This window comes from Cryptomeria japonica, unplaced genomic scaffold (assembly GCF_030272615.1).
Source record: "Cryptomeria japonica unplaced genomic scaffold, Sugi_1.0 HiC_scaffold_238, whole genome shotgun sequence".
NCBI lineage: Eukaryota > Viridiplantae > Streptophyta > Pinopsida > Cupressales > Cupressaceae > Cryptomeria > Cryptomeria japonica.
This window is the reverse complement of record NW_026729060.1, coordinates 173402-185000: the sequence shown is the minus strand read 5'-3', so window position 1 is coordinate 185000 and position 11599 is coordinate 173402. Positions and strand designations below refer to the sequence as shown.

At 60.5% G+C, this 11599-nt stretch overlaps 2 non-coding genes across 2 annotated transcripts; both read right to left on the bottom strand.

Annotated features, from left to right (window-relative positions):
• Positions 1–343: 343 nt before the first annotated feature.
• LOC131869209 (5S ribosomal RNA) lies at positions 344–462 on the bottom strand. Its single transcript, XR_009367602.1, has one exon. It is a non-coding gene; the product is annotated as a 5S ribosomal RNA (ribosomal RNA).
• Positions 463–6378: 5916 nt separating this feature from the next.
• LOC131869205 (5S ribosomal RNA) lies at positions 6379–6497 on the bottom strand. The gene has a single exon (XR_009367598.1). It is a non-coding gene; the product is annotated as a 5S ribosomal RNA (ribosomal RNA).
• Positions 6498–11599: the final 5102 nt, after the last annotated feature.

Below are 11599 nucleotides of genomic sequence, written 5' to 3'. Positions count from 1 at the left end.
TCGCTCACCTGTCCCGGGCGTCTGGTGCGGAACCTTAGAGTAAGAAACATCACCGTGCACCTTGGCCAACGTGCGCGACTCGACCGAGCGCGCACTGGCCGAGGTGCACACCGATTTCACCTGGGTGCGCGCGCAGCACCTCGGGCGCACCGGGGTGCGCGCACAACGCCCGGGTTGCACCGTGGCCTGTGTGCTCGGGGCGCCTCGGGTGCGCGCTCGGTGTCGCCCCCGCGCGCGCGGTAGTGCGGGCAGCGCACCCCGGCCCGGCCCGGCCCCGACGAGAACGCAAACGGGCAAAAGGTTTATTCAAATAGCATTGCGACGCCCGGCGAAAAACTAAAAAAGGGTGCAACACCGGGACTTCCCGGGAGGTCACCCATCCCAGTACTACTCCGGCCCAAGCGCGCTTAACTGCGGAGTTCTGATGGGATCCGGTGCACTAACGCTGGTATGATCGCACCCGTTATGAGCTTGTCGCAGTGTGTACTTAGCAAACCGCGACCCACGTGCGAATCCACCCCGGCCACCCACCCCCGTCGAGGTGCACACCCTCCCTCGCGAAGTGCGCCCCGTTCGCCAAGTGTGAGCCCTGCCCGGGTGCGCGCACCTTGCTAGGGCGTCGGGTGTGCACCCGGCCCGGCCTACGTGCGTGCACCTGGACGGGGCGTCGTGTGCGTGCAGTGTCCCGTCTGCAACGCGGTGCCCACACACCACCTCGGGCGCAACGACCTGCGCTCACATGTGGGCCGAGTGCACCTTGGTGCATGTTCGGGGCGCCTCGGGTGCACGCTCGATCTTGCCCCGGTGCACCAAGGCGCTCGGTTTGCCCCGGGTGCGCACTTGGTGCAAGGTGGGCACCCAAAATAGGGATCAAGCACCAAAACACAAGTTTCGGGATGCAAAATGGGACCCAAGGACCACAAATGCGTTCCAAGACCCATGATGGGTCCACGAGAACAAAAATGTGTTCCGAGACTTAATAAACAAATATTGGGTTTTAGGAGAAGAAACATGCTCTGATGCCCAAAACGAGAATCGACCCCGAAAAGGCCACAGGCCAAAAGTGGGATGCGAGACAAAAAAAAATGGGACCCGAGGACCAAAATTGGGTTCCCAGGTCGAAGACAGGGCAACCGGACAAGAAACGACCTCTAAGGCTCGAAATGAGTCCCGACGACTAAAACTTGACAAGAAGCACCCATCAGGCACCCAACTCGACACCCATGGGATGCCGACCCACCCGGGCTTCCACCTAGCACACCTTGGCACCCACCCACCCTCGCACCCAACCTCGCACCCAACTTAGCACCTTTGAACCCACATTGGCACTCACCCTGACCCTGGCACCTTGGAACCCACATTGGCACTCACCTTGACCCTGGCACCCACCTTTGCACTCACCTTGGGACCCACCCTGGCTCCCACCTCGGCACCCACCCAGACACCCACCTTGGTTCCTTGGCACCCACCTTGGATCCTTGGCACCCACCCCGACACCCACCTTGGCACGCAACTTGGCTACTTGCCACCCACCTTGGCTCCTTGACGCCCACCCCGACAACCACCCCGTGACCTACCCTGGCTAGGGTTGGTGCACACCCACCCTGGTGCCCACCTTGGCACCCACCCCATGACCCACCTTGGCACGCACCTTAGTACCCACCCCGTTACCCACCCTAGGACCCACCCCGTGACCCACCTTGGCCAGGGTGGGTGCCTTGGTGCGCACAACTTGCCTGGGCTGCACACCAGGGCGGGCTCAAGATGGCACCCGCGTTCCGTTTTTTTCACTATCTTTCAAAACGGAAATTTTAAAATCTCGTTTTTTTTTTTTTTTTGCCTTTTCTGGAAATTAGTGAAGGCAGCGCATCAAAGGTGCGCAATGCTGGTGCGAACCCGGGAGCGCTCCGATGTGTGCTCCAAGGTGCGGCGTGCACGAAGTCCGAGCCCGGCTTGCCCCGGGTGCGCACCTCGCGTGCACCTTCGCCGGGGTGAGCACCTTGGCTGGGTTGCGCGCCCTGGTGCGCACCAAGGAGCGCTCTGAAGTGTGCTCCAAGGTGCGGCGTGCACGAAGTCGGAGCTCGGTTTGCCCCGGGTGTGCACCTCGGGTGCGCACCTCGCGTGCACCTTCGCTGCGGTGGGCACCTTGGCTGGGTTGCGCGCCTTGGTGGGCACCATGCAGTGCACGAAGTCGGAGCCCGGTTTGCCCCGGGCGCGCACCTCCGCCAGGGTGGGCACCTTGGTGCGCACAACTTGCCTGGGCTGCGCACCAGGAAGGGCTCAAGATGGCACCCGCGTTCCGTTTTTTTCACTATCTTTCAGAACGGAAATTTTAAAATATCGTTTTTTTTTGCCTTTTCTGGAAATTAGTGAAGGCAGCGCATCAAAGGTGCGCAACGCTGGTGCGAACCTGGGAGCGCTCCGATGTGTGCTCCAAGGTGCGGCGTGCACGAAGTCGGAGCCCGGTTTGCCCCGGGTGCGCCCTGGTGGGCACCATGGTGCGCACCAAGGAGCGCTCCGAAGTGTGCTCCAAGGTGCGGCCTGCACGAAGTCGGAGCCCGGTTTGCCCCGGGCGTGCACCGCGGGTGGGCACCTTGGTGCGCATGCCTTGCCTGGGCTGCGCACCAGGGCGGGCTCAAGATGGCACCCGCGTTCCGTTTTTTTCACTATCTTTCAAAACGGAAATTTTAAAATCTCATTTTTTTTTGCCTTTTCTGGAAATTAGTGAAGGCAGCGCATCAAAGGTGCGCACCTCGCTGCCCACCACGGTGCGCAACGCCGGTGGGCACCCGGGAGTGCTTCGAAGTGTGCTCCAAGGTGCTACGTGCACGTTGTCGGAGCCCGGTTTGCCCCGGGTGCGCACCTCGCGTGCACCTTCGTCGGGGTGGGCACCTTGGCTGGGTTTGCCCCGGCTGCGCTCCGAAGCGGGGTTATTGGAGCGCCGCCTCTTTTTTTGTCGGAGCGTTTGGTGGGGTTTCTCGCATTGGCTCTTCCCAGGCCCGGTTGCCACCCTGGCGCGCACGAAGTCGGAAGTAGGGTTAATTGCCCGGGTGCGCACCTTTGCCAGGGTGGGCACCTTACCTGGGCTGTGCACCAGGGCGGGCTCAAGATGGCACCCGCGTTCCGTTTTTTTCACTATCTTTCAAAACGGAAATTTTAAAATCTCCTCTTTTTTTTGCCTTTTCTGGAAATTAGTGAAGGCAGCGCATCAAAGGTGCGCACCTCGCTGCCCACCTTGGTGTGCTCTGAGGTGCGCACCCGGGAGCGCTACGAAGTGTGCTCCAAGGTGCGGCGTGCACGTTGTCGGAGCCCGGTTTGCCCCGGGTGCGCACCTCGCCTGCACCTTGGCCGGGGTGGGCACCCTGGCTGGGTTTGCCCAGGGTGCGCTCCGAAGCGGGGTTACTGGAGCGCCCCCTCTTTTTTTGTCAGAGCGTTTGGTGGGGTTTCTCGCATTGGCTCTTCCCAGGCCCGGTTGTTGGGTGCGCTCCCACCCTGGCGCGCGCGAAGTTGGAAGTTGGGTTAATTGCCCGGGCGCGCACCTTCGCCAGGGTGGGCACCTTGGTGCGCACACCTTGGCTGGGCTGCGCACCAGGGCGGGCTCAAGATGGCACCAGCATTCCCTTTTTCTCACTATCTTTCAAAACGGAAATTTTAAAATCTCGTTTTCTTTTGCCTTTTATGGAAATTAGTGAAGGCATCGCATCAAAGGTGCGCACCTCGCTGCCCACCTTGGTGTGCTCCGAGGTGCCCACCACGGTGCGCTCCGAGGTGCCCACCACGGTGCGCAACGCCGGTGCGAACCCGGGAGCGCCCCGATGTGTGCTCCAAGGTGCGGCGTGCACGAAGCCGGACCCCGGTTTGCCCCGGGTGCGCACCTCGCGTGCACCTTGGTGCGCACACCTTGGCTGGGTTGCGCGGCCTGGTGGGCACCATGGTGCGCACCAAGGAGCGCTCCGAAGTGTGCTCCAAGGTGCGGCGTGCACGAAGTCCTAGCCCGGTTTGCCCCGGGTGCGCACCTTCGCCGCGGTGGGCACCATGGCGTGCACGAAGTCGGAGCCCGGTTTGCCCCGGGTGCGCACCTCGCGTGCACCTTCGCCGGGGTGGGCACCTCGGCTGGGTTGCGCGCCCTGGTGCGCACCAAGGAGCGCTCCGAAGTGTGCTCCAAGGTGCGGCGTGCACGAAGTCGGAGCCCGGTTTGCCCCGGGTGCGCACCTTCGCCGCGGTGGGCACCCTGGTGCGCACCATGGCGTGCACGAAGTCGGAGCCCGGTTTGCCCCGGGTGCGCACCTCGCGTGCACCTTCGGCGGGGTTGCGCGCCCTGGTGCGCACCAAGGAGCGCTCCGAAGTGTGCTCCAAGGTGCGGCGTGCACGAAGTCGGAGCCCGGTTTGCCCCGGGTGCGCACCTCGCGTGCACCTTCGGCGGGGTTGCGCGCCCTGGTGGGCACCATGGTGCGCACCAAGGAGCGCTCCGAAGTGTGCTCCAAGGTGCGGCGTGCACGAAGTCGGAGCCCGGTTTGCCCCGGGTGCGCACCTCGCGTGCACCTTCGCCGCGGTGGGCACCATGGCGTGCACGAAGTCGGAGCCCGGTTTGCCCCGGGTGCGCACCTCGCGTGCACCTTCGCCGGGGTGGGCACCTCGGCTGGGTTGCGCGCCCTGGTGCGCACCAAGGAGCGCTCCGAAGTGTGCTCCAAGGTGCGGCGTGCACGAAGTCGGAGCCCGGTTTGCCCCGGGTGCGCACCTCGCGTGCACCTTCGCCGCGGTGGGCACCATGGCGTGCACGAAGTCGGAGCCCGGTTTGCCTCGGGTGCGCACCCCGCGTGCACCTTCGCCGGGGTGGGCACCTCGGCTGGGTTGCGCGCCCTGGTGCGCACCAAGGAGCGCTCCGAAGTGTGCTCCAAGGTGCGGCGTGCACGAAGTCGGAGCCCGGTTTGCCCCGGGTGCGCACCTCGCGTGCACCTTCGCCGCGGTGGGCACCTTGGCTGGGTTGGGCACCATTGAGCGCTCCGAAGTGTGCTCCAAGGTGCGCACCATGGCCCTCCAAGGTGCGCAGCATGGCGTGCACGAAGTCGGAGCCCGGTTTGCCCCGGGTGCGCACCTCGCGTGCACCTTCGCCAGGGTGGGCACCTCGGTGCGCACACCTTCTCAATGTTTTCTTGCCTTTTCTGGAAATTGGTGAAGGCAGCGCATCAAAGGTGCGCACCTCGGTGTGCTCCGAGGTGCGAACCCGAGAGCGCTCCGAGGTGCCCACGAAGTCGAAAGTCGGGTTAATTGCATTGTTTTCCCCGGGTGCGCTCCGAGGTGCGCAACATCGGTGCGCACCAAGGAGGGCTCCGAAGTGTGCTCCAAGGTGCGCACGATTCGGAGCTCGGTTTGCCCGGGGTGCGCACACCTTGGCTGGGTTGCGCACCCTTTGTGCGCTCCAAGGTGCGCACGAAGTCGGAGCTCGGTTTGCCCCGGGTGCGCACCTTCGCCAGGGTGCGCACCTTGATGCGCACGCCTTGGCTGGGCTGCGCACCTTGGTGGGCGCCATGGTGCGCACCTTTCGTGCGCTCCAAGGTGCGCACGAAGTCGGAGCTCGGTTTGCCCCGGGTGCGCACCTTGGTGGGCGCCATGGTGCACTCCGAGGTGCCCAAGATTGGTGCGCAACAAGGAGCGCTCCGAAGTGCGCTCCAAGGTGCGCAGGTGCGCGCGAAGTCGAAAGTTGGGTTAATTGTCCGGTTTGCCTCGGGTGCGCACCTTGCGTGCACCTTCGCCAGGGTGGGCGCCTTGGTGCGCACACCTTGGCTGGGCTGCGCACCCGGGCGCGCACACCTTGGCACCCGCGTTTCCTTCATTTTAAATTTTTTTTTTTTACAATCTCTCAAGTGGGAAATTCTATAATCTCAACTTTTTTTGCCTTTTCAGGAAACTTTTGAATGGAGCGCATCATTGGTGCGCTCCGAAGTGTGCTCCAAGGTGCGCACCTCTGGTGTGCTCCAAAGCTCTCTCCAGCTGCGTGCACCTGCCCCGGCCGCGCACCCGGCCCCGCCCAGCTTCGCTCACCTGTCCCGGGCGTCTGGTGCGGAACCTTAGAGTAAGAAACATCACCGTGCACCTTGGCCAACGTGCGCGACTCGACCGAGCGCGCACTGGCCGAGGTGCACACCGATTTCACCTGGGTGCGCGCGCAGCACCTCGGGCGCACCGGGGTGCGCGCACAACGCCCGGGTTGCACCGTGGCCTGTGTGCTCGGGGCGCCTCGGGTGCGCGCTCGGTGTCGCCCCCCGCGCGCGCGGTAGTGCGGGCAGCGCACCCCGGCCCGGCCCGGCCCCGACGAGAACGCAAACGGGCAAAAGGTTTATTCAAATAGCATTGCGACGCCCGGCGAAAAACTAAGAAAGGGTGCAACACCGGGACTTCCCGGGAGGTCACCCATCCTAGTACTACTCCGGCCCAAGCGCGCTTAACTGCGGAGTTCTGATGGGATCCGGTGCACTAACGCTGGTATGATCGCACCCGTTATGAGCTTGTCGCAGTGTGTACTTAGCAAACCGCGACCCACGTGCGAATCCACCCCGGCCACCCACCCCCGTCGAGGTGCACACCCTCCCTCGCGAAGTGCGCCCCGTTCGCCAAGTGTGAGCCCTGCCCGGGTGCGCGCACCTTGCTAGGGCGTCGGGTGTGCACCCGGCCCGGCCTACGTGCGTGCACCTGGACGGGGCGTCGTGTGCGTGCAGTGTCCCGTCTGCAACGCGGTGCCCACACACCACCTCGGGCGCAACGACCTGCGCTCACATGTGGGCCGAGTGCACCTTGGTGCATGTTCGGGGCGCCTCGGGTGCACGCTCGATCTTGCCCCGGTGCACCAAGGCGCTCGGTTTGCCCCGGGTGCGCACTTGGTGCAAGGTGGGCACCCAAAATAGGGATCAAGCACCAAAACACAAGTTTCGGGATGCAAAATGGGACCCAAGGACCACAAATGCGTTCCAAGACCCATGATGGGTCCACGAGAACAAAAATGTGTTCCGAGACTTAATAAACAAATATTGGGTTTTAGGAGAAGAAACATGCTCTGATGCCCAAAACGAGAATCGACCCCGAAAAGGCCACAGGCCAAAAGTGGGATGCGAGACAAAAAAAAATGGGACCCGAGGACCAAAATTGGGTTCCCAGGTCGAAGACAGGGCAACCGGACAAGAAACGACCTCTAAGGCTCGAAATGAGTCCCGACGACTAAAACTTGACAAGAAGCACCCATCAGGCACCCAACTCGACACCCATGGGATGCCGACCCACCCGGGCTTCCACCTAGCACACCTTGGCACCCACCCACCCTCGCACCCAACCTCGCACCCAACTTAGCACCTTTGAACCCACATTGGCACTCACCCTGACCCTGGCACCTTGGAACCCACATTGGCACTCACCTTGACCCTGGCACCCACCTTTGCACTCACCTTGGGACCCACCCTGGCTCCCACCTCGGCACCCACCCAGACACCCACCTTGGTTCCTTGGCACCCACCTTGGATCCTTGGCACCCACCCCGACACCCACCTTGGCACGCAACTTGGCTACTTGCCACCCACCTTGGCTCCTTGACGCCCACCCCGACAACCACCCCGTGACCTACCCTGGCTAGGGTTGGTGCACACCCACCCTGGTGCCCACCTTGGCACCCACCCCATGACCCACCTTGGCACGCACCTTAGTACCCACCCTGTTACCCACCCTAGGACCCACCCCGTGACCCACCTTGGCCAGGGTGGGTGCACCCACCCTGGTGCCCACCTTGGCACCCACCCATCCTAGCACCCAGCCTGTGACCGGGCTTGGAACCCAACCTTGCACCCGTCTTGGCCAGTGTGGGTGCGCACCCATCCTGGCACCCACGTTGTGACACACCCTTTAACCCACGCACCCTAGCAGCCACGTTGGCACCCACCTTGGAACACAACCTAGCAACTTGGCACCCACCCCGTGACCCACCTTGGCATCCACCATAGCAGTCGCCCACTTGGCACCCACCTTGGAACCCAAGTTGGCACCCACCTCGGCACCCACCTTGACACTTGTGGACCCACCTTGCCACTCACCCTAGCATCGACCCATCCTAGCACCCACCCTGGCACCTTTGCACCCTAGCACTCACCCATCCTAGCACCTAACCTGTGACCCACCTTGACACTCACCCTCGCACCCACCTTGGAACCCAACCTAGCACCCACCCACCCTGACACCAACCCTAGCACCTACCCACCCTTGCACCCACCCTGTGACCCATCTTGGCACCCACCCATCCTACCACTCAACCTATCACCCACCTTCTCACCCACCTTGGCATCCACCTTAGCACCCACCCACACTGGCACCTTGGCACCCACCTCGGGCAAGGTGGGTGCACACCCACCCTGACACCCAATTTAGAACCAACCGAGCATGTTACCCACCTTGGCACCCACATTGCAGCCCACCCTAGTACCCACCCTATGACCCACATTGGCATCCACACCCTAGCACCCAGGCACCTCGACACCCGCCTTGACACGCACCCTAGCACTAAACCTGTGACCCACCTTGGAACTCACCCTAGAACCCACCCACCCTGTGAACCACCTTGGCATCCACCTTAGCACCCACCCACCTTGGCACCCACTCTAGCACTCACCCATCCTAACACCCAACTTGTTACCCACCTTGGCACCCGCCCTCGCGTCCACCTTGAAACCCACCCTAGCACCCACCCACGCAGGAGCCCACCTTGGCACCCAACCTAACACCCACGCATCCTGGCACCCAACTTGTGACCCACCTTGGAACCCACCCTAGTACCCACCTTTGAACCCACTATATCACCAACCCACCTTGGCACCCACCCTATGACCCTCTTTGGAATCCACCCTAGCACGCACCCACCCTGGCACCCACCATGGAGCGCACCCTAGCACCCACCCACCTCGGCACGCACCTCAACACCCACCTTGGTGTGCGCACTGCGCCAACCTCTCAAAGACCCTATGTGGTGCGCTCCAAAGTGTACACCTTTGGTGCGCTCCAAGGTGCGCACCTTTGGTGCACACCGAGGTGCACACCAAAGTGTGCACCGAGGTGAGCACCAAAGTGCACTCCAAGGTGCACACCAAGGCGTGCACCTTTGGTGCGGTCAATGCAAACGAATTCGGAAGTTGGGGTCGATGTCCTAATCGCTGCTGCAGACTACACGTATGAGAATCGGACAAATAGCTTTATATAGGGGAGGTGTTGCGTTTGATGGGTCGACTCCCCTGGTTGTGTGCACTGCACCAACTTCAAAGACCCTGTCTTGTTTAAGAAGTCAAAAGTTGGGGTGGATGTCCTAATCATTGCTGCAGTCTACGCATGTATGAGAATCAGACAAATAGCTTATATAGGGGAGGTGTTGCATTCGGTGGGTTGACTCCCCTGGTTGTGCGCACTGCGCCAACCTCAAAGACCCCGCATAGCAGAAGAAGTCGGAAGTCGGATTTTGGTGAGCACCAAGGCGTGCACCTTTGGTGCGGTCAACGCAGACGAATTCAGAAGTTGGGGTGGATGTCCTAATCGTTGTTGCAGGCTACACATGTATGAGAATCAGACAAATAGCTTATATAGGGGAGGTGTTGGGTTTGATGGGTCAACTCCCTTGGTTGTGCGCATTACGCCAACCTCAAAGACCTTGTTTTCGTTAAGAAGTCAAAAGTTGGGGTCAATGTCCTAATGGCTCCTGTAGGCTACACATGTATGAGAATCGGACAAATAGCTTATATAGGGGAGGTGTTGGGTTTGATGGGTCGACTCCCCTGGTTGTGCGCATTACGTCAACCTCAAAGACCTTGTTTTCGTTAAGAAGTCAAAAGTTGGGGTCGATGTCCTAATTGCTCCTGTAGACTACACATGTATGAGAATCAGACAAATAGCTTATATAGGGGAGGTGTTGGGTTTGATGGGTTGACTCCCCTAGTTGTTCGCATTACACCAACCTCAAAGACCTTGTTTTCGTTTAGAAGCCGAAAGTTGGGGTCGATGTCCTAATTGCTCCTGCAGGCTACGCATGTATGAGAATCAGACAAATAGCTTATATAGGGGAGGTGTTGGGTTTGATGGGTCGACTCCCCTGGTTGTGCGCATTGCGCCAACCTCAAAGACCCTGCATTGCGGATGAAGTCGAAAGTCAGAGTTTGGTGTGCTACAAGGTGTGGTCGAAGGTGCTCACCTAGGTGTGCACCTTTGGAGCGCAGGAAAAGTGCCCTCCAAAAGTGCGCACCTTTGGAGTGCACAAAAGTGCCCTCCAAAAGTGCGCACCTTTGGAGCGCACAAAAGTGCCCTCCAAAAAGTGCCCTCCAAAAGTGCGCACCTTTGGAGCGCACAAAAGTGCCCTCCAAAAAGTGCCCTCCAAAAGTGCGCACCTTTGGAGTGCAGAAAAGTGCCCTCCAAAAAGTGCCCTCCAAAAGTGTGCACCTTTGGAGTGCACAAAAGTGCCCTCCAAAAGTGCGCACCTTTGGAGCGCAGAAAAGTGCCCTCCAAAAAGTGCCCTCCAAAAGTGCGCACCTTTGGAGCGCAGAAAAGTGCCCTCCAAAAAGTGCCCTCCAAAAGTGCGCACCTTTGGAGCGCAGAAAAGTGCCCTCCAAAAAGTGCCCTCCAAAAGTGCGCACCTTTGGAGCGCAGAAAAGTGCCCTCCAAAAAGTGCCCTCCAAAAGTGCGCACCTTTGGAGCGCACAAAAGTGCCCTCCAAAAAGTGCCCTCCAAAAGTGCGCACCTTTGGAGCGCACAAAAGTGCCCTCCAAAAGTGCGCACCTTTGGAGCGCACAAAAGTGCCCTCCAAAAGTGCGCACTTTTGGTGCGCACCAAGGCGCTGGTTCGGTCGTTGCAGGCGAGTTCGGAAGTTGGGGTCGATGTCCTGAGCGGAGGTGCAAACTACACAGGTGTCGGAATCGGACAAATAGCTTATATAGGGGAGGTGTATGCTTCGATGGGTCGACTCCCCAGGTTGAGCGCACCGCGCCAACCTCAAAGACCCTACGGTATGGATGAAGTCGGAAGTTGGGTCCGATGACCGATTCGATTAGTAGGTATGCTCATGAGGTCGGAATTTGGGTCCGATGACCTGCCATGTGCAGGAAGGCGAATGTTGGCACTGTGCGTTGCAAGGTGCACACCAAGGTGCTGGTGCGGTCTTTTTAGTCGAGTTCGGAAGTTGGGGTCGATGTCCTGATCGGAGGTGCAAGCTACACAGGTGTGGGAATCGGACAAATAGCTTATATAGGGGAGGTGTATGCTTCGTTGGGTCGACTCCCCGGGTTGAGCGCACCGCGCCAACCTCAAAGACCCTACGGTATGGATGAAGTCGGAAGTTGGGTCCGATGACCGATTCGATATGTAGGCATACTCGCGAGGTCGGAATTTGGGTCCGATGACCTGCCATGTGCAGGAAGGCGAATGTTGGCACTGTGCGTTGCAAGGTGCGCACCAAGGCGCTGGTTCGGTCGTTGCAGGCGAGTTCGGAAGTTGGGGTCGATGTCCTGATCGGAGGTGCAAACTACACAGGTGTGGGAATCGGACAAATAGCTTATATAGGGGAGGTGTATGCTTCGTTGGGTCGACT